Source organism: Moschus berezovskii, chromosome Y (assembly GCF_049115385.1).
Source record: "Moschus berezovskii isolate FMDL1 chromosome Y, NW_MosBer_1.0, whole genome shotgun sequence".
Lineage (NCBI taxonomy): Eukaryota > Metazoa > Chordata > Mammalia > Artiodactyla > Moschidae > Moschus > Moschus berezovskii.
The window spans coordinates 5,679,278-5,702,474 of record NC_142489.1 but is presented as its reverse complement, the minus strand read 5'-3'; the positions used below and the strand labels follow the sequence as shown (position 1 = coordinate 5,702,474).

The 23,197-nt window shown below is 40.7% G+C and overlaps 1 long non-coding RNA gene across 1 annotated transcript; it reads right to left on the bottom strand.

Annotated features, from left to right (window-relative positions):
- Positions 1–2,661: 2,661 nt before the first annotated feature.
- Positions 2,662–14,954, bottom strand: LOC148773021 (uncharacterized). The gene is made up of 3 exons (XR_016037012.1): positions 14,846–14,954; positions 14,009–14,145; positions 2,662–2,729 (listed from the first exon to the last, which is right to left on the bottom strand). It is a non-coding gene; the product is annotated as an uncharacterized LOC148773021 (long non-coding RNA).
- Positions 14,955–23,197: the final 8,243 nt, after the last annotated feature.

Sequence of the window (23,197 nt, the reverse complement as noted above, 5' to 3'; positions counted from 1 at the left end):
AGAAGTCGATGTTATGATTGAAGTCAGGATAGTTTTTTTGGATTTGAATTCTTCCATTGTCATGGTAAGGATTAGGATCTTTTGTGATTGTTTTTAAAAAGTGAATGACACTGATGTGCAAATTCAATATAGAACCTTGAGATGCCATTTCAAAGACTGTTGTGAATTCTCTGTGAGAACCCTATGGAATATGAATTCTACACCTGCGCTTAGGCTCGTTCTTCTGGTCATTCAGTCGCTAAATCATGTCCGAATCTTTGCACCTCTATGGACACTAGCACACCAGGGGCCTCTGTCCTTCACTGTCTCACAGAGTTTGTCAAATTCATGTCCTTTGATGCGGTGATGCTGCCTATCCATCTCATACTCTGTTGCCGCCTTTCTCTTTTTGTCTTCAGTCTTTCCCAGCATCAGGGTCTTTTACACTGAATGGGCTCTTCCAACGAGGTGGTCAAAGTATTGGAGCTTCAGCTTCAGTCCTTCCAATGAATATTTAGCATTGATATACTTTAAGATTGGCTGCTTTGGTCTCCTTGAAGTCCAAGGGACTCTCAAGAGTTTCCTCCAACACCACAGTTCAAAAGCATCAATTCTTTGGCGCTCAGCCTTCTTCATGGTGCAGCTCACTTCTGTTCGTGACTACAGGAAAAAGCATCACCACTTGACAATACAGACCTTTGTTCGCCAAGTGATGTCTGTGCCTTTTACTACACTGTCTAGGATTGCCATTGCTTTTCTTCCAAGGAGCAAGCATCTTTTAATTTCATGGCTGCAGTCAGTGTCTGCAAGGATTCTTGAGCCCAAGAAAACGAAAACTGTCACTGCTTACACTTTTTCTATTTGTCATGAAGTGATAGTATTGGATGACACCACCCTCATGGCAGAAATTGAAGAACTAAAGAGCCTCTTGGTGAAAGTGAAAGAGGAGACTGAAAAAGTTGGCTTAAAGCTCAACATTCAGAAAACTAAGACCACGGCATCCAGTACCATCACTTCATGGGAAATAGGTGGGGAAACAGTGGAAACAGTGGCTGGCTTTATTTATTTGGGCTCCAAAATCAGTGCAGATGGTGATTGCAGCCATGAAATGAAAAGACACTTACTCCTTGGAAGGAAATTTATGACCAAACTAGACAGCATATTAAAAAGCAGAGACGTTACTTTGTTAAGAAAGGTCCATCTATAGTCAAGGCTATGGTTTCTCCAGTGGTCATACAAGGATGTGAGAGTTGGATTATAAAGAAAGCTGAGCATTGAAGAATTGATGGTTTTGAACTGTGGTGCTGGAGAAGACTCTTGAGAGTCCCTTGTATCACAAGGAGATGCAACCAGTCCATTCTAAGGGAGATCAGTCCTGGTTGTTCATTGGAAGGACTGATACTGAAGCTGAAACTCCAATACTTTGGCCACCTGATGCGAAGAGTGGACTCATTTGAAAAGACCCCGATGCTGGGAAAGATTGAGAACAGGAAGAGAAGGGGTCGACAGAGGATGAGATGGTTAGATGGCATCACCCACTCAATAGACATGAGTTTGGATGGACTCCGGGAGTTGGTGATGAACAGGGAAGCTTGGCGTGCTGCGGTTCATGGGGTCACAAAGAGTTGGACACAACTGAGCGGCTGAACGGAACTGAACTGAATAGTACTGGATGCCATGATCTTAGTTTTGAATGTTGTGTTGTAAGACAAATTTTTCACTCCCCTCTTTCACCCTCATAAAAAGGATCTTTTTTCCCTGTTCACTTTCTGTCATAAGAGTGGTGTTATCTCCATATCTGATATAGCCGACATTTCTCTCAACAATCTTGATTCCAGCTTGTGCTTCATTCAGCCTGGCATTTCGCATGATGTACCATGCATATAAGTTAAATAAGCAGGGTGATAGTATATAGTCTTGACATATTCCTTCCTCAATTTTGAGCCAGTCCATTGTTCCATCTCTTGTTCTAACTGTTGCTTCTTTTCCTGCATACAGATTTCTCAGGAGGCAGGCAAGGGGGTCTGGTATTCCCATCTCTTACAGCATTTGCCACAGTTTCTTGTGATTCACCGGGGAAAGCTTTAGCATAGTCAATGAAGCAGATATTTTTCTCAAATTCCCTTGTTTTCTGCACGATCCAGGGAGAGATGGCAATTTGATGTCTTATTCCTCTGCCTCCTCAAGACCCAGATTGTGCCTATGGAACTTCATGGTTCACTTACCTCTGACACCTAACTGAAGGATTTTGAACATTGCCATTCTAGCATGGAAATGAGTGCAATTGTGTGGTAGTTGGGACACAGTCTGGCATTTCCCTTCTTTGCAATTGGAATGAAACGTGACCTTTTCCAGTTCTCTGGCCTCTGCTGAGTTTTCCAAATTTGTTGACACAGTGAGTGCAGCATTTTAACAGCATCATCTTTTAGGATTTGAAATAGGTCAGCTTGAATTTTGTCACCTCCACTAGCTTTGTTCACAGTAATGCTCCATAGGCCCACTTGACTTAACACTCTAGGATGTCTGGCTCTAATCTTGGTGAGTAACACTCAGTCGTGAGGATATGTTCCAGTCTAATTGTTAGTAGGAGTATAATTCAGGTGTATGGAGCTACTGAAGAAAATTGAGATCAAGATTTCCACCCAGACATACTCTTACCAGTGAAATACCCATACTTACATTCAGCAGTATAAGTGAAATTTTGTTGCTTCTGTGCTGTGATGTGTTTTTTTATGCATTCTCCATTTGACCTTAGAAACAAAACATATTCAAGTTGGTTGATTAAAATAAGAATTTGATGCATATTAGGATTCTTTTTGTATCACAGCCAAAAATGTGTGTCAGGTATCAGTGCATGTGAAAAATGTCACCTTCAAAAGAGAAAGAATGTGTTGTCTAAAATCCACTATCAAGAGACAAGGATGGTTTGTATACACATTCAATCTGACTAGTATTTCCAAAGATAAACTTCAAATACAAAACAGGCCGTGTGAAAAGCCAATACCTTGGAGAAATCTAGAATTTTAGGGAAAACAAAAACAAGAAAAAGAAAGACTCTTTCTTTGATACATTTTCTGAAAACTGAGGTGTAGACATCATCTCAGGCCTTGGGGCTTCTCAAAACTCTGGCAGTGATTCATTAGAGAATACGAGAGCCAAATATCACAAAAAGGTAGAGGAAAGATGCTTACTTTTCTCAAAACACACACTCTTCCATCGACATTCCAGAAGAGGTTTAAACACTGAAAGACACATGTATGTATACATGCACATAACACATACACACACATGAGCAAGCACACAAGAACACATGAGTGCTTACATCATATGCTTACATGACATAAGGAAATTATACATATATAGCACATGATAAGAGTATATTGTTACCTTTATAACAGAAAAGTTTGGGTGACTTTTTATGGGTCTTCTGTGCATGGACATGAAAAAAGGTGTTATTTGGCACATAGTATGTGTGCACACAAAACAAATATTAAAGGACAAGAAGAATTGGATTAATTTTTGAACGGACACCTCGGGAAAGAATGTCCACAATGGATTGAGCTCGCTCTTTTCAGTCATTGGTCAAATGCGTTGAAGTTACTGGAAACAATGTGACATGGAAACAAACTAATTTTCCAATAACTGCAAATACACAAAATTTTATTTATGCAAACAAGTTCTTTCAATTGGCTTGAAAAACATGACTCCTTGCATATGCAGACACTGAGATACACTTTCAAAATATTGTGCTGAGTGGTAGATAGCAGGGAACATGATGCAGAGTGGCTAATTTTGTCATGTGAAGTTTCAGAAGAGGGGAGATGAAGCAAATTAGTTCTTGCCTATTGCCTGAGGGGTTAGACACTTAATGATAAGTGAATAGAAGCAGGGGGCGGTCCTAAGATGTCAGAGGAATAGGACAGGGAGACTACTTTCTCCCCCACAAATTCATCAAAAGAATATTTGAACGCTGAGGAAATTCCACAAAACAACTTCTGAATGCTGTCAGAGGACATCAGGAACCCAGAAAAGCAGCCCATAGTCTTTGAAAGGAGGTAGGGAAAAACATATACAATAAAAAGAGAGACAAAAGAGGTAAGGATGGAGATCCGTCCCGGGAAGGGAGGCTTAAAAAAGAGAGAAGTTTCTAAACACCAGGAAACACTCTCACTGGCGATTCTGTGGTGAGCCTTGGAAACCCAGAGGGCCACATAACCAGGAGGAAAAAGAAATGAATAATCAAAACCCACAGATTATGTGCCCAAAGGTAACTCCCAAGGGAGAAGCAGCACAGACTCCTGCAGCTGCCACTAGCAAGCGGGGGCGGGGGGGGGGGGGGGGCTTGGCAGGGAGGTGCGGGATGCATTGCTTAAAGACCAGGCCTGAATGTCCTGAGGGAAATCTGAGGGATCTAACTTGAGATAGCAAAGCAGACTGTGGGATAGCTACGCTGCAGAAAGATGAAAAGCCTTAACCTAAGACACCACCATACCTGCTCACAAAATAAAGGACTAGAGACAGCAGGCTGCGGATGGTCTTTCACCCTCCAAGACAAGCAGGGTAGGGAACCAGAGCCAGAAGGAGACAATCCTGGCCCCAGAGAGGCATCCAGTACTAAACTGCAAGCAGGCTTTGTTGCTAACCAAGACATCTTGGGATTCTGGTTGGTCGATATCTGTCTGAAAATGTGCACCAGTTGTACACCCAGAAAACCGAGTGGCAGGGCAAGGACTGGGGAGGTGATAAGTCGCAGAGACTGTGCTCACCAAACACCTGGTCACCTGAGCTGCTCAGACTAGGGAAGGGCAAAAAACCCAGGCCCAATGAACTCTGCGACTTTGTGGAGTACCCGAGTCCCTGAACCTGAGCGGCTTTGACCTGGGAAGTGCATGCAACCCAGCGCCAGCCTCAGACAGTTCCAGGCAGAGCAACCTAGAGTCTGTGCAGTGTAGACTGAGACAGCACACACGCCATGAGTGGAGGCTCACCCAGTGTGGCCGAGACACTGTGAGCACTCCCCACAGACACCAGAGATATTTGTCTGCAGCGTTCCTCCCTTCCCAGAACAGGACTGAACAAGTGAGCACTTAAAAAGTGTCCACCACCGCCACCTAGTGTCAGGGAAGAAATTAGATACTGAAGAGACCAGCAAACAGAAGAAACTAAAACAGAGGGAACTGCCTTGGAAGTGACAGATAGAGAAGTCTAGAGGCTACTGAAAGAATAAGACTGAAAACCAGAGGAAGAGGCTTAAGTCCAAATCCTGAGAACACCAGAGAACTCCTGACTCCAGGAAATATTAATTTATGGGAGCTCATCAAACGCCTCCATACCTACACTGAAGCCAAGGACCACCCAAGGGTCAACAAGTTCCAGAGCAAGACATACCACACAAATTCTCCAACAACACAGGAACATAGCCCTGGGCCTCAATATACAGGCTGCCCAAAGTCACTCCAAACCTATTGACATCTCATAACTCATTACTGGACACTTCATTGCACTCCAGAGAGAAGAAATCCAGCTGCACCCACCAGAACACCGACACAAGCTTCCCTAACCAGGAACCCTTGACAAGCCACCCGTTCAACCCCACCCACAGTGAGGAAATTCCACATAAACAGAACTCCACAAACTGCCAGGATATGGAGGGGCCACCCCAAACACATCAATATAAGAAGAAGAAGAGGCAGAGAAATACACAGCAGGTAAAGGAATAGGATAAATATCCACCAAAAACAAAAAAGGAGAGATAGGGAATATACCTGATAAAGAATTCCTAATAATGAGAGTGAAAATGATCCAAAATTTTGAAATCAAAATGGAGTTCCAGATTAATAGCCTGGAGACAAGGATCGAGAAGATGCAAGAAAGGCTTAACAAAGACCTAGAAGAAATAAAAGAGAAAGAAATAAAAAAAAAGTTTAACAAGGACCTAGAAGAAATAAAAGAGAAAGAAATAAAAAAGAGTCAATATATAATGAATAATGAAACAAATGAGATAAAAAAACCCTCTGGAGGGAACCAAAGGTAGAATAATGGAGGCGGAAGACAGGATAAGTGCGAGAGAAGATAGAATGGTAGAAACAAATGAAACAGGAAAAAATAAACACCAATTGTCTCTGAGGGCAATCTCAGAGACCTCTGGGATAAGGTTCACTTCATTTCAGTTCAGTTCACTTTTGTTCACTCGCTCAGTCGTGTCTGACTCTTTGTGACCCTATGAATAGCAGCATGCCAGGCCTCCCTGTCCATCACCAACTCCCGGAGTTCACTCAAACTCATGTCCATCGAGTCGGTGATGCCATTCAGCCATCTCATTCTCTGTCGTCCCCTTCTCCTCCTGCCACCAATCCCTCCCAGCATCATTGTCTTTTCCAGTGAGTCAACTCTTTGGATGAGGTGGCCAAAGGATTGGAGTTTCAGCTTCAGCATCAGTCCTTCCAATGAACACCCAGGACTAATCTCCTTTAGGATGGACTGGTTGGATCCCCTTGCAGTCCAAGGGACTCTCAAGAGCCTTATCCAACACCACAGTTCAAAAGCATCAATTCTTCAGCGCTCAGCTTTCTTCACAGTCCAACTCTCTCATCCATGCATGACCACTGGAGAAACCATAGCCTTGACTAGACGGATCTTTGTTCTCAAAGTAATGTCTCTGCTTTTTAATGTGCTATCTAGGTTGGCCATAAATTTCCTTCCAAGGAGTAAACGTCTTTTAATTTCATGGCTGCAATCAGCATCCACAGTGATTTTGGAGCCCAAAAAAAATAAAATCTAATACTGTTTCCACTGTTTCCCCATCTATTTCCCATGAAGTGATGGGACAAGATGCCATGATCTTAGTTTTCTTAATGTTGAGTTTTAAGCCAACTTTTTCATTCTCCTCTTTCACTTTCATCAAGAGTCGTTTTAGTTCCTCTTCACTTTCTACCATAGGAGTGGTGTCATCTGCATACCTGAGGTTATTGATATTTCTCCTAGTAATCTTGATTTTAGCTTGTGCTTCTTCCAGCCCAGCGTGCCTCATGATGTACTCTGCATACAAGTTAAATAAGCAGGGTGACAATATACAGCCTTGAAGTAACTTTTCTTACCTGGAACCAGTCTGCTGTTCCATGCCCAGTTCTAACTGTTGCTTCCTGACCTGCATACAGATTTCTCAAGAGGAGGATCAGGTAGTCTGGTATTCCCATCTCTTTCAGAATTTTCCACAGTTTATTGTAATCCACACAGTCAATGGCTTTGACATAGTCAATAAAGCACAAAACTGTTGGACAAGGTTAAATGCCCCAACATTCGAATCATAAGCTTCCCAGAAGAAGAAGACAAAAAGAAAGACCATGAGAAAATACTTGAGGAAATAATAGTTGAAAACTTCCTTAAAATGGGGAAGGAAATAATCACCCAAGTCCAAGAAACCCAGAGTGTCCCAAACAGGACAAACCCAAGGCAAAAATTCGAAGACACCTATTATTCAAATTAACAAGATCAAATATAAAAAAACAAATATTAAAAGCAGCAAGGGAAAAGCAACAAATAACACACAAGGGGATCCCCATAAGGATAACAGCTGATCTTTCAACAGAAACTCTTCAGGCCAGGAGGGAATGGCAAGACATACTTAAAGTGATGAAAGAAAATAACCTACAGCCCAGACTACTGTACCCAGCAAGGATCTCATTTAAATATGAAAGGGAAATCAAAAGCATTACAGACAAGCAAAAGATGAGAGAATTCAGCATCACCAAACCAACTCTCCAACAAATGCTAAAGGACCTTCTCTAGACAGGAAACACAGTAAGGGTGTATAAACTCGAACCCAAAGCAATAAAGTAAATGGCAACAAGATCATACTTATCAATAATTACCTTAAATGTAAATGGGTTGAATGCCCCAACCAAAAGGCAAAGACTGGCTGAATGGATACAAAAACAAGACCCCTATATATGTTGTTTACAAGAGACCCACCTCGAAACAAGAGACACATACAGACTGAAAATGAAAGGCTGGAAAAAGATATTCCAGGCAAATAGAGACCAAAAGGAAGCAGGAGTAGCAATACTCATATCAGATAAAATAGACTTTAAAATAAAGGCTGTGAAAAGAGACAAAGAAGGACACTACATAATGATCAAATGATCAATCCAAGAAGAAGAAATAAAAATTATAAATATATATGCACCCAACATAGGAGCACCACAATATGTGAGACTAATACTAACAAATATGAAAGGGGTAGTTAACAACAATGCAATAATAGTGGGAGACTTTAATACCCCACTCACACTTAAGGATAGATCAACTAAACAGAAATTAACAAGGACACACAAACTTTAAATGATATAGTAGACCAGGTAGAACTAATTGACATCTATAGGACATTTCACCTCTAAATGATGAATTTCATCTTCTTCTCAAGGGCACACAGAACCTTCTCCAGGATAGATCACATCCTGGGCCATAAGTCTAGCCTTGATAAATTCAAAAATAATGAAATCATTCCAAGCACCTTTTCTGGCCAGAATGCAGTAAGATTAGATCTCAATTACAGGAGAAAAACTATTAAAAATTCCAGCATATGGAGACTGAACAACACGCTGCTGAATAAGCAACAAATCATAGAAGAAATCAAAAAAGAAATCACAATATGCATAGAAAGGAATGAAAATGAAAACACAGAAACCCAAACCTGTGGGACACTGTAAAAGCAGTTCTAAGGGGAAGGTTCATGGCAATACAGGCATACCTCAAGAAACAAGAAAAAAGTCAACTATATAACCTAACTCAACTCCTAAAGCAAATAGAAAAGAAAGAAACGAAGGACCCCAGGGTTAGTAGAAGGAAAGAATTCTTAAAAATTGGGCAGAAAAAAAATGCAAAAGAAACAAAAGAAACCATAGCAAAAATCAACAAAGCCAAAGGCTGGTTCTTTGAGAGGATAAATGAAATTGACAAACCACTAGCCAGACTCATCAAGAAACAAAGGGAGAAAAAACAAATCAATAAAATTAGAAATGAAAAAGGAGAGATCACAACAGACAACACAGAAATACAAAGGATCATGAGAGACAATGATCAGCAATTAAATGCCAATAAAATGGACAACTTGGAAGAAATGGACAAATTCTTAGAAAAGTGCAACTTTCCAAAACTGAACCAAGGGAAAATAGAAAATCTTAGCAAACCCATCACAAGCATGGAAATTGAAACTGTAATCAGAAATCTCCCAGCAAATAAAAGCCCAGGCCCAGACAGCTTCACAGCTGTATTCCACCAAAAATTTAGAGAAGAGCTAACACCTATCCTACTCAAACTCTTCCAGAAAATTGCAGAGGAAGGTCAACTTCCAAACTCATTCTATGAGGCCACCATCACCCTAATCCCAGAACCTGACAAAGATGCCACAAAAAAGAGAAGTACAGGCAAATATCACAGATGAACATAGATGCAAAAATCCTTCACAAAATTCTAGCAATCAGAATCCAACAACACCTTAAAAAGATCATATATCATGACCAAGTGGGCTTTATCCCAGGGATGCAAGAATTCTTCAATGTCCACAAATCAATGTAATACACCACATTAACAAAATGAAAAATAAAAACCATATGATTATCTCAATAGATAAAGAGAAAGCCTTTAACAAAATTCAATGTCCACTTATGATAAAAATCCTCCAGAAGGTAGGAATAGAAGGAACACTCCTCAACATAATAAAAGCTATATATGACAAACCCAAAACAAACATTATCCTCAATGGTGAAAAATTGAAAGCGTTTCCCCTAAAGTCAGGAAGAAGACAAGCGTGCCCCCCTCACCACTACTATTCAACATAGTTTTGGAAGTTTTGGCCACAACAATCAGAGCAGAAAAAGACATAAAAGGAATCCACATTGGAAAAGAAATAAAACCCTCACTGTGTGCAGATGACATGATGCTCTACGTAGAAAACCTTAAAGACTCTACCAGAAAATTACTAGAGCTAATCAATGAATATAGTAAAGTTCAGTTCAGTTCAGCTGCTCAGTCGTGTCCGACTCTCCACGACCCCATGAATCACAGCATGCCAGGACTCCCTGTCCATCACCAACTCCCGGAGTTCACCCAAACTCATGTCCACGGAGTCGGTGATGCCATCCATCTATCTCATTCTCGGTCGTCCCCTTCTCCTCCCGCCCCCAACTTTTCCCAGCATCAGAGTCTTTTCCAGTGAGTCAACTCATCGCATGAGGTGGCCAAAGTATTGGAGTTTCAGCTTTAGCATCAGTCCTTCCAATGATATAAAATCAACACACAGAAATCCCTTGCATTCCTATACACTATTAATGAGAAAACAGAAAGAAAAATTAAGGAAACTCTTCCATTCACCATTGCAACGAAAAGAATAAAATACTTAGGAATATATCTACCTAAAGAAACAAAAGACCTGTATATAGAAAACTATAAAACACTGGTGAAAGAAATCAGAGAGGATACTAATAGATGGAGAAATATACCGTGTTCATGGATTGGAAGAATAAATATTGTGAAAATGAGTATACTACCCAAAGTAATTTATACATTCAATGCAATCCCTATCAAGCTACCAACGGTATTTTTTACAGAGCTAGAACAAATAATGTCACAGTTTGTATGGAAATACAGAAAGCCTCGAATAGCCAAAGCAATCTTGAGAAAGAATAATGGAAGTGCGGGAATCAACCTGCCGGACTTCAGGCTCTACTACAAAGCCACAGTCAGCAAGACACTATGGTACTGGCATAAAGACAGAAATATAGATCAATGGAACAAAATAGAAAGCCCATAAATAAATCCATGCACCTATGGACACCTTATCTTTGACAAGGGAGGCAAGAATATACAATGGAGAAAAGACAATCTCTTTAACAGTTGATGTTGGGAAAACAGGTCAACCACTTGTGAAAGAATGAAACTAGAACACTCCCCAACACCATACACAAAAATAAACTCAAAATGGATGAAAGATCTAAATGTAAAACCAGAAACTATAAAACTCCTAGAGGAGAACATAGGCAAAAACTCTCCGACATAAATCACAGCAGGATCCTCCATGACCCACCTTCCACAGTATTGGAAAGAAAAGCAAAAATAAACAAATAGGACCTAATTAAAATTAAAAGCTTCTGCACAACAAAGGAAACTGTAAGCAAGGTGAAAAGACAGCCTTCAGAATTTGAGAAAATAATAGTAAATGAAGCAACTGACAAAGGATTAATCTCAAAAATGTTGAATCAACTCCTATAGCTCAATTCCAGAAAAATAAACAACCCAATCAAAAAATGGGCCAAAGAACTAAACAGACATTTCTCCAAAGAAGACATACAGATGGCTAACAAACACATGAAAATATGCTCACCATCACTCATCATCAGAGAAATGCAAATCAAAACCACAATGAGGTACCATTTCATGCCAGTCAGAATGGCTGCCATCCAAAAGTCTACAAACAATAAATGCTGGAGATGGTGTGGGGAAAAGGGAACCCTCTGACACTGTTGGTGGGAGTGCAAACTAGTACAACCACTATGGAAAACAGTGTAGAGATTTCGTAAAAACCTGGAAATAGAACTGCCATAGGACCCAGCAATCCTACTGCTGGGCATGCACACTGAGAAAACCAGAATTGAAAGAGACACGTGTACTCCAATGTTCACCACAACACTGTTTATAATAGCCAGGACATGGTACCAACCTACATGTCCATCAGCAGACAAATGGATAAGAAAGCTTTGGTACATATACACAATGGAGTATTACTCAGCCATTAAAAAGAATACATTTGAATCAGTTCTAATGAAGTGGATGAAACCGGAGCCTATTATGCAGAGTGAAGTAAGCCAGAAAGAAAAACCCCAGTACAGTATACTAATGCATATATATGGAATTTAGAATGTTGATAACGATAACCCTGTATGCGAGACAGCAAAAGAGACACAGATGTATAGAGCAGTCTTTTGGACTCTGTGGGAGAGGGCAAGGGTGGGATGATTTGGGACAATGGCATTGAAACATGTATTTTATCATATGTGAAACTAATCGCCAGTCCAGGTTCGATGCATGATACAGGATGCTAGGGGCTGGTATACTGGGATGACCCAGAAGGATGGGATGGGGAGGGAGTCGGGAGGGCGTTCAAGATGGGGAACACATGTACACCCGGGGCAGATTCATCTCAATGTATGGCAAAACCAATACAATATTGCAAAGTAATTAGCCTCCAAATTTTTTTTTTTTAAAGCAACAATGAAGGGGAAATTTTAGACCTTAAAAAAAATGCTTATTTTTTTCTGTGCTGGGTCTTTGTTGCTACCCCGGTGTGGGAGCAAAGGCTACTCTGTAGTTGCAGTGCCCAGGCCTCTCAGTGAGGTGGTTTTATGTTGTGGAGCACAGGCTCTAGAGCACAGGCTCAGTAGTCGCAGCACACATGCATAGATTCTCCCCGGTATGTGGGTTATTCCCAGACCAGCGACTGAACCCTGGTCTCCTCCATTGGCAGGTGGCTACTTATCCACTGAACCACCATGGAAGCCCAGAGTTTTATATCTTGACTGTGGAGATGGTGAAACATTTGTGCACATGTGCAAGCTCATTGAACTGTGCCCTCCACAAAGGTGCAAATAATTCCACATAAATACACTTCAGTAAAGATGAACTTCAGAAGGAGTGGCCACATGAGAAGTTAAACATAGGGCTCAATAACTGTAAAAACAGCAGAGGGCAATAATAAGTTTTCTTTTAAAAAATTAGTGAAAAGAGACAAGTGTGTCTCCTGGGATAGAATGTGTGTGTGTGTGTGTGTGTGTGTGTGTGTGTGTGTGTGTGTGTGAGTCAGTCTGTTTCCATATGTGTGGTTGTAATTTGGTTGTATGTATACTCTCCTGGTTCACATGTTAAAGAATCTGCCTGCAATGCAGGAGACCTGAGTTCAATACCTGTGTCAGAAAGATTCCCTAGAGAATGGAATGACCACCCACTCCAGGATTCTTTCCTGGAGAATTCTATGGACAGAGGAGCCTGGGGGCTACACTGTCTATGGGGTCGCAAAGAGTCAGACATGCCTGAATGACTAACAAAACATGCATTCCATACTATGACGTATATACATATTTAATATATAAGCAGTTATATACATGTGTGAACCCATATCTCTAAGCATAAAACTTTTAGTTGTTTTTTCTTGATATTTGTATTCCTCTCTATATATATATATATCTGAGTTTGTATTCTTTTTGTGGAAAATAGGTGCTCAGCAAACTTGTGTTGGCATCTGCTATATTTGCATGCTCTCAATGAACCAACTGCAGTATAATGGCCATATCATGAATGGTACTTAGGACAATGGGTGTGTGCTCCATTCCTCAGCCGTGTCCACTCTTTATGACCCCAAGGACTGTAGCCTTCCAGACTCCTCTGACCATAGGATTCTCCAGGCAAGAATGCTGGAGTGGGTTGTCACATCCTCCTCCAGGGGATCTTCCCAACCCAGGAATCAAACTCATGTCTCTTATGTCACCTGCATTAGCAGGCGCATTCTTTACCCCTAGTACCACCCAGGAAGCTCTTTTGGGATGGCCACGGGTTTTGTAAATTCAGTGGTGATGAAACATCCCATGAGGAAACCCTGCAGGGCAGAGCTCACTGTGTGCTCTCCCCCTGCCCTCAGCTTCTGGACTCGGTGGAAACTGTCTCTTACAAATTGTGCAGGAAGGGTTTAAGCCCCTGGTGGGGATTGTGGGGTTAAAGCACATGAGCTCCTTCCACTGCTGTTTCCATCTTTCCTGTAATGAGTCGATGCCAGTGGAGTTTCTGGGACCTCGCCCTCTAAGCAGAGGTTCCAGGGCATTCCTTGGAGGCTCACAAGTAATCTTCCCTTCAGGTCCCAGCTCAGAGACCCTGCTCAGGCCCACAGCTCAGGGAACTCAGAGTTCCCCACTGATGGGGAAACCACACCCTCCCTCAGCTCAGAGATTTATGTGTGTTTTCCTTCTGGGTTATTTTTACTTACTTGATATAAAAGTCGACGTCTACTGTGTTGTCTGCATTAAACTGAATGTAACGTGCGTAAATGTGAAATGGCCCATTCTCAGTGATCTTCTCAATGTTACTGGATGCGATGTAAAGGGTTCTCCATTCTCCTGAAAACTGAAATCAAAATTCCTATTAAGAATCTAGTCCACATGTGAAATAGATCGCCAGTCCAGGTTTGATGCATGAGAAAAAGTGCTCAAGGCTGGAGCACTGGGATGACCTTGAGGGATGGGATGGGGAGGGAGGTGGAAGGGGACTTCAGAATTGGGAACTCATGTATACCCACAGCGGATTCATGTCAATGTATGGCAAAAAAAAAAAAAAAAAAACCCACTACAATATTGTAAAGCAATTAACCTCCAATTAAGAAAAAAAAAAAAAAGAATCTAGTCCATCCCTGTTAATTCAGCCCGACATCATCCCTCAGGAGTTTCCCTATCCTTCCACTTGGACAGAAATTACCTATCTTTATGAACACAACCTAGGTATAAAGTCATGTGAAAACTAACTCACATAAAGGAAGGAACTGAACTATTACTGAGATAGCTTGAGCTGTCTTGTCAAATGCAAGAGCTGCAGTCAGCAGCTGTTTGATCTTCCTTCTGTTTTACAAGCTCTGTGAACATGCACGAGAGCCAGTTAATAGATGGTAGAGATGATTTGAAGATGATACAGAACAGGTACAGAGCCAGTGAATGGAGCAATTTTGAGTTGCAGGGAGATGGCTAGACTTATGAATCCACACGACCAAACCCCAAAAGAGACACACACAGATACCCCAAGAACTCCTCCCAGCTTGCACCACCCCTGGTACCGGTTTGAGAAGTTGCTGGGCTTCACCTTGACATGCATAAAGCAGACCAAGGACAAGATTGAACAGCAGAACTTTCATCTTACTGGTTCTTCTTCTGCAGAAGCTGAAGGTGTCCCAGCGGTTGGAGAGGATGTGAAATTGCTGCCACTTTTATAACGCACATCATTTGGTGTGATGGGTCATGAGCCAATGTTTTTTTCCTCATATGACCAAAGTTACACAAATGTCATCTTCGATATCCTGGTTGGCGGGGATAAGCTTTTCTGGCATTCTGTCATTTTAATAATAAGGTTTGTTTTAAGAGAGGCTGTCATAGATGTGAACTTTTGACTGAGTGAGTGAGAAATCTCGGTACATATGTGATCTTTCAAAGTCAGAAATATTCATTTTTCTTTATGTCCTGAGATAAAAAATGGAATAAGCTATCCAGGGTACATAGAAGTTGTCCCCCTCTCCTATATTGTTTCCTTAACATGGAGGAGAGTGTTTAAAATTTATTATCTAAAAGGAAAGATCGATTGTGTGGGTTAGCCAAGGAAAATCTATTTCTTAGGAGACCCTTGGAAAGCCTCCTATTTCCGAGGTGAGGAGCACATGGGCACAAAGCATTTGTCACCTCCTCCTGCACCAAAGCAGGCCTTTTCTTCCTTGTAACTGGGAGGACGATCCACTCAAATGCCCCTTAACCTCGTCTGAAAAAGGCATGTCAACAATTCATTTTCATTACTCCTTTCCAGACACCCTTTACCCATCTAATCTGTAATACAGTATTTATTCACTGACTCACTTGTTTCTCTGGGTGAGCACAAAATTGGGACAGTAGTTCTCATAATATTTAGAATTTTGAATGGAGAATATTTATTTCCTCATTCTATAGTTCTAGTTATTTTCAAGGCCTCTTAAAGATCAATAGAATCTGTTTTTCATATTTTTAAATCAAATTTTTACTTAAGTTCATCTTCATTGATCGTAATTCATCAAATGAGCACATTAAAAGATTAATTTTGTTCTGAATATAGAAATGAAGAAGCAGTGAGTTTCAGGATTCTCAAGTCAGCTAAGAGAAAACGCTTGAGAGCTGACCCAGGACTGGCTACTTTCAGGACAAATCAAAACACAGAATCCTTCTATTCAAGTGAAATCAGACCTTTGTGGAGAGCTTCTGTCAAGAATATCTTCAGTTCACATCTTCAGTTGATACTTTCCCTCATGGCTCACATGGAACTTCAGTATTATCTTTTATTTTCTTTTTGTCCCTTTCTTCCGGTTGCAATATCACATTTCTCTTTTTCATTAGCACATTCCTCTGCATAATATCCTGTTTCAATTTTTGCTGTGAAATCTGTGTGATAGAAGAGTTTCATGTCTCAGAATATGATGAATTGATTTCCTCTCTTTGGTCTTTGATCCAAGTAATAGTCTTTTTATTTTTTTATTTATTTTTTTGGCTGTTTGTTAATTTTGGCCGCACCAAGAAGCGTGTAGATTCTTAGTTCTCCAACCAGGAATAGAACCTGTACCCAGTGCAGTGAAAGGGCAGAATCATGACTACTGGACCACCAGAAAAATTCCCTGAATCAGATAATTTCGAGCAGGGATGCGATCTCAGCTAACACCCTCTATTCTCCCATCATCACCCTTTCATCTTTACCTCTGTCCTTCCAGAATTTTCAGGTTCTTCTTCGGGGTTCCCACCAACACGTGTCTTTGAGAATGTATCCAAACGCCACCCCATCTTAGGAAGGCCTCATTATCTTCCAATCAAGGGGAAATTAAGCATCAGTTACTAAGAGTTTATTGCAATAGTTTTGATAATCCTGTTGTCTTCCACTCGTGTCATTCTGTCCTTTCCGCACTGTGTTGTCAAATTTGTTCTGTATATCCGTGTCTCCATTCCTTCCCTGCAAGTAACAGGTAGCTGATGAGAAGTGAAGTGAAGTCGCTCAGTCGCGTCTGACTCTTTGCCACCCCGTGGACTGTAGCCCACCAGGCTCCTCCATCCATGGGATTCTCCAGGCAAGAATATTGGAGTGGGTTGCCATTTCCTTCTTCTGATGAGAAGTTACAGAAAAAGAGAGAGCCCAGTAGGGTATTTTATGATGACCCAGAATGGTGGGGCGGAGTGAAGTGAGGGGGCTCACAAGAGAAGTGATGTATGTTTCATTATGGCCGATTTGTATTGGATTACAACATAAACCAAGAGAATATTGTAAAGTAATTCTCCTATCAAAAAATAAATTAAAAAATAAGAAAATTGCCATCCATAAGATAATTCATGCAAAAAAAAAAAAAAATCCTGTTCTTTTGTACCAAAGGGAAGTCATATGACCTTTAATACAAACTATTTCATTCAGTTCAGTTCAGTCACTCAGTCGTGTCCGACTCTTTGCGACCCCATGAATCACAGAACGCCAGGCCTCCCTGTCCATCACCAACTTCCGGAGTTCACTCAAACTCAGTCTCCTTTAGAATGTACTGGTTGGATCTCCTTGAAGTCCAAGTGACTCTCAAGAGTCTTCTCCAATACCACAGTTCAAAAACATCAATTTTGGGTGGCTCAGCTTTCTTTATAGTCCAACTCTCACATTCATATATGACTACTGATAAATAACCTCATGACAAATAAAAAGAGAACCATCTTACACAAATATTTCTCTTGTAACTCCCTTAAAATAATGCTAAGCTATGCCTGGTACATCTTCCTTGTGTCTCCTTCTCAAATTAATTTAGGTTTCTGTAACTTTGAAAACAGTGGTTGACTTTATTTTGGGGGGGGGGGGGCTCCAAAATCACTGTAGATGGTGATTGCAGCTATGAAATTAAAAGACACTTACTCCTTGGAAGGAAAGTTATGACAAACCTAGACAGCATATTAAAAAGCAGAGACATTACTTTGGCAACAAAGTTTCATCTAGTCAAGGCTATGGTTTTTCCGGTTGTCATATATGGATGTGAGAGTTGGACTATAAAGAAAGCTGAGTCTTGAAGAATTGATGCTTTTGAACTGTGGTGCTGGAGAAGACTCTTGAGAGTCCCTTGGACTACAAGGAGATGAAACCAGTCCATCCTAAAGGAAATCAGCCCCGAATATTCATTGGAAGGACTGATGCCAAAGATGAAATTTCAATATTTTGGCCATCTGAAGTGAAGAACTGACTCACTTGAAAAAACCCTGATGCTGGGAAACATTGAAGGCTGGAGGTGAAGGGGAAAACAGAGGATGAGATGGTTAGATGGCATCACTGACTCAATGAAACATGAGTTTGAGTAAACTCCCGTAGTTGGTGATGGACAGGGAGGCCTGGTGTGCTGCAGTCCACGGGGTCTCAAAGAGTTGGACATGACTGAGCGACTGAACTGAACTGAACTTTGAAGCCTGTCTCTCCCAGTTAATTAATTTTGTTTTACTTGTCTGTTTTCTCTGTAACCACTGATTTTACATCTTCGATTGCACAACTCCTGTCTAAATAGTGCAAGCAAACTATTGACCTTGGCTACTAAAACTTTCAGGTTCCATCTAGAATTCATGTGCAGTGTTGCAATGTAGTAACATTTAAGTTGAGATAATAAATCACAAGTTCAGTTTTTTTTTTTAAGGAAATAATTGCATAAATAACTTGTATTACCACAAAGATCTATTTTAATGTTTATGTATTTACTTATAGGGGACCAGCCTCGATATGGCCCAGGGTATCCTCGGGATGAACGGCGTCGGCGTCAGAGAGAGAGAGAAAGAGAAAGACAGGGGCTGATGATTCCTTGGTTTACGCTGGAAACCAATAAAACCCCAGCACGGGGTTTGCTCTGTTTACATAGGCCGCAGGCGCCCTCTCGAATCACTGGAGGCACCCCACCAGGGCACCCCCTAGAGTGGGTCTTAGAAGCCCAGGCAGATAAGTAAACGCAGAGGGACCAGCGCTCCAAGGATCTCAACCAGAAAAAGGAGAATAGAGAAAAGGATGGAAAAAGAGAAAGAACAACACGGGGAGACCAAGCTTCAGTGAGCAAGGCCCAAAACTTTATTTTCCAGTGCTGCTTTTATACCCTAAGTTATGCGCATAAGAAACAGAGAAAGAGAGGTATAGAGTCACGCCAAAATCACCTGGGGTCTAGCAGTCTTGATTCTTATCAGGATCAGGGCTTATTTTTGTGTGTCTCATGATAAAAGTTTTAGGTGGTTTACATTATCTTCTGGCCAGGGGGCCTGCTAACAGTTTTATGGCCCTCTCTCCTAACAATAGGTTAGTTAGCAAGTAAAAGGCTTATATTCTTTTAAGGTGACTTTCCTAAAGTTAGGCGCTAGACACATAACAAAGTTACATTCCTATAAGGCACCGGTGTAGTGAGCTACAAGAAAGGAATTTATTAACTTAAGATCTGATGTGGTTAAATCAAAGGCTACTACTTATATTCTCTATATGTGATTAATATATTTCCAAGGATACAATAGATAGAGGAAACTGCAGTAAGCATTGATTCAACAATGAAATCATTTTTAGTACTATTTTAATGATTTTAACTTCTTCAACAGATTCCTGTATTTTAGAATATTAGGCTTTCTGTCCTTGCATGGCTGGGAGGCTATAAACAGTCACATTCATAGTTGTAAGAGCCCGGACAAACTTGTCATGCAAGTTAGAAAGCTATCAGAGGGGCTTGGATTGGAACACTCCTATTAAGCCGAGGAGAACTTTTATATTTTTTTTTTCCCTTATTTATTTATTTATTTATTTGCATTACAATAGTTTAATATGAACAATCAGAACTAATTAACAGTATAACAATATTTTACAACTGAAATAATTAAAATAAACTATAAAATTACTACATAAAACAGGTCTGATCTAGCTTATTTACTTTCTATAATCTCTTCAGTGCTGCAAAATAATTTATTTCTTTTTCTTTTTTCATGTTTTAATAAACACTTCGTCTTTTTGTATTGTTTTCTTTTTCATCACAATAATAGAAATATAACACCATATATCACTGTAAAACACATTTACACATAAATGCTGATAAGCACAAAATATTTTTCATCATTTACATTTTAACTGTAATAATATATGGCAGGATTAAAGCTGCATCCATCATGTGTCTAACTAACCTTGCTGTAATGAATTTTTTTTTTAAACTTTTAACAATACATAAAAGACTGTGCTGTTTATTTTTTATTTTTTTTTAAATCAAATAATCCAATTTTATTTATTTATTTTTTTCAAGTTGAACAGACTAAATTTCTTTAAACAAACTTACTTATACTCCAGAGTCCTTTAAAAACTTAATAGCATTTATACATTGAAGGTATTTGATTTTCTTGTAACTAGCACTTCAAATGCAACAAGCATTTGAAGCAACAAGCATTTGACCCAACAAGTAAAACTTCCTGCAGTTCATAACTTTAATAAATAAAATAAATTAAATGTACAGTGAATAAGTTCTCTGAAATATTTCAATATTTCTGCAGGTTTAGTAACATCGTAAAATACATTTCAATTAAAATTCACAAATCTAAAAACCTGTTAGGCATTTTTAGGCGTTTTAAGTTGGAAATGAAGACCAATGTTACATCGTAATATGCCAATTACAAATAGTACTTCAAATAGCAAATACCACAGTTTGTCCCAAACTTTAAAAACTATTCATGAATTCAACACTGAACTATTGATGGCTATGAGAATTGTTTCCTAGCCTTTTTGAAAATTTCAACCCATTTACGTTTAAGGTAATTATTGATAAGTACGATCCCGTAGCCATTTTCTTTATTGCTTTGGGTTCAAGTTTATACACTTTTTCTGTGTTTCCTATCTATAGAAGATCCTTTAGCATTTGTTGGAGAGCTGGTTTGGTGATGCTGAATTCCCTCAGCTTTTGCTTGTCTGTAAAGCTTTTGATTTCTCCTTCATATTTGAATGAGATCCTTGCTGGGTATAGTAATCTGGGCTGTAGGGTATTTTCTTTCATCACTTTAAGTATGTCTTGCCACTCCCTTCTGGCCTGAAGAGTTTCTGTTGAAAGATCAGCTGTTATCCTTATGGGAATCCCCTTATGTGTTATTTGCTGCTTTTCCCTTGCTGCTTTTAATATTTGTTCTTTGTGTTTGATCTTTGTTAATTTGATTAATATGTGTCTTGGAGTATTTCGCCTTGGGTTTATCCTGTTGGGGACTCTCTGTGTTTCTTGGACTTGGGTGATTATTTCTTTCTCCATTTTAGGGAAGTTTTCAACTATTATCTCCTCAAATATTCTCTCATGGTCTTTCTTTTTGTCTTCTTCTTCTGGGACTCCTATGATTCGAATGTTGGAGCATTTAACATTGTCCCAGAGGTCTCTAATATTGTCCTCATTTCTTTTAATTTGTTTTTCTTTTTTCCTCTCTGTTTCATTTATTTCTACAATTCTATCTTCTAGTTCGCTTATCCTGTCTTCTGCCTCTGTTATTCTACTGTTTGTTCCCTCCAGAGTGTTTCTGATCTCATCTATTGCATTATTCATTGTATATTGACTCTTTTTTATTTCTTCTAAGTCCTTATTAAATCTTTCTTCCATCTTCTCAATCCTTTTCTCCAGGTTATTTATCTGTAACTCCATTTTGCTTTCAAGATTTTGAATCATTTTCACCATCAAAATTTGAAATTCTTTATCAGGTAAATTCCCTATATCTTCTTCTTTTGTTTGTGTTGGTGGGCAATTATCTTGTTCCTTTACTTGCTGGGTATTTCTCTGCCTCTTCATCTTGCTTATATTGCTTTGCTTGGGGTGGCCTTTCCCTCTTCTTGCAGTTTGTGGAGTTCTCTTTATTCTGTAGTTTCTTCGCTGTGTGTGGGGTTGGACGGGTGACTTGTCCGGTTCCCTGGTTAGGGAAGCATGTGTCAGTGTTCTGGTGGGTGCAGCTGGATTTCTTCTCTCTCCTTTAGAAGACAATGGGCTGCTTTTCTGGGAGCCTGATGTCCTCTGCCAGTATTCAGAAGTTGTTTTGTGGACTTTACTCCGCGTTCAAATGTTCTTTTGATGAATTTGTGGGGGAGAAAGTGGTCTTGCCATCTTATCCCTCCGCCATCTTGTTCCTTCCTCCCCAGAACACTGGATTCTTATATTCCACTTGGTCGTGGAGTATCTCTTCCCAGCTGCTCCAGCAAGGTGCAGCCGCTGTACCTTACCTTGGATGAGGGGTATCTCCTCAAGGCCGCCCCTCCTGCTTTGAATGTGGATCAGCTCCTCTCGGCCCTCCGGTGCCCAAGCAGCCACCGCCTCCTGGACGTGGTACAGCTCCTCTAGGCCACCGCCCTAACCCTGGGCGCAGGGTAGCTCATCTCAGCCACGATTCTGCACGTGGTCGGTTGCGCCGGAGCCGGGCGTCTCCCGCGTCTGCACCTGCGCCGCCGGAGCCGGGCGTCTCCGAGGAGAACTTTTAAACTACAGCTCTGAATTAATGTTTTCAGAGAAAGGTGGTTGGGGGGAAGCCCCCATAAGTATTAGAGGACTTGGTAAGAGGTGTAAGATAGTAAAGCAGTCAGACTCTGGTTTTCTTTGGGGTAGATGCTCAGGTAAGTCCAGGGGGTTCCTCGAGTCCTGATTAGCCTTGGCCCGTCAGGCCTCTTCCCCAGTTGGCCTTTGCCACGGGTAGGATTTCCCTCGCTGGCTCCCGGCATTTACTCATTTGTTTGTCCAAATCATGTCTTAGTTTCAGCACATGGGATCTTTGTTTCATTATGGGGAGGTCTTTAGTTCTGTTGCAAAGACTTTCTAGTTTTGTTACCACCAGGCCAATGAATCCGAGAGACAAGGTATTGAGGCAAGGTATACCATGGCCACCACACGTGACGAGTTGACTCACTGGAAAAGAGTCTGATGCTGGGAAAGGTTGGGGGCGGGAGGAGAAGGGAACGACAGAGAATGAGATGGCTGGATGGCATCACCGATTCTGTGGACATGAGTTTGAGTGAGCTCCGGGAGTTGGTGATGGACAGGGAGGCCTGGCGTGCTGTGATTCATGGGGTCGCGGAGAGTCGGACACGACTGAGCGACTGAACTGAACTGAACTGAACTGACACAACTTTATTCAAAAAGCAGGCTGACCAAGAAGATGGCAGACTAATGTCCCAAAGTAACCATTTTGTCAGGTTCTGGATGCCCAGTTCTTATGTAGAGCCAGATGGAGAGAAGCAATGAGGAACCAAAGTAAAAAGGAAGAATAGAGAACTGGAGACAATGAGGAAGTCAAGTTAAGAGGGTCTTCAGTCTTGCAAAACATCTCCTGGAAGGGCCAGCCTTTGGAAGCAGGGTGTTAATCTCTGCTTTTCAGAGGTAGGCAGGGTCAGATTATCTGCTTGTGAGGTGAACGAAGGCTCTTTA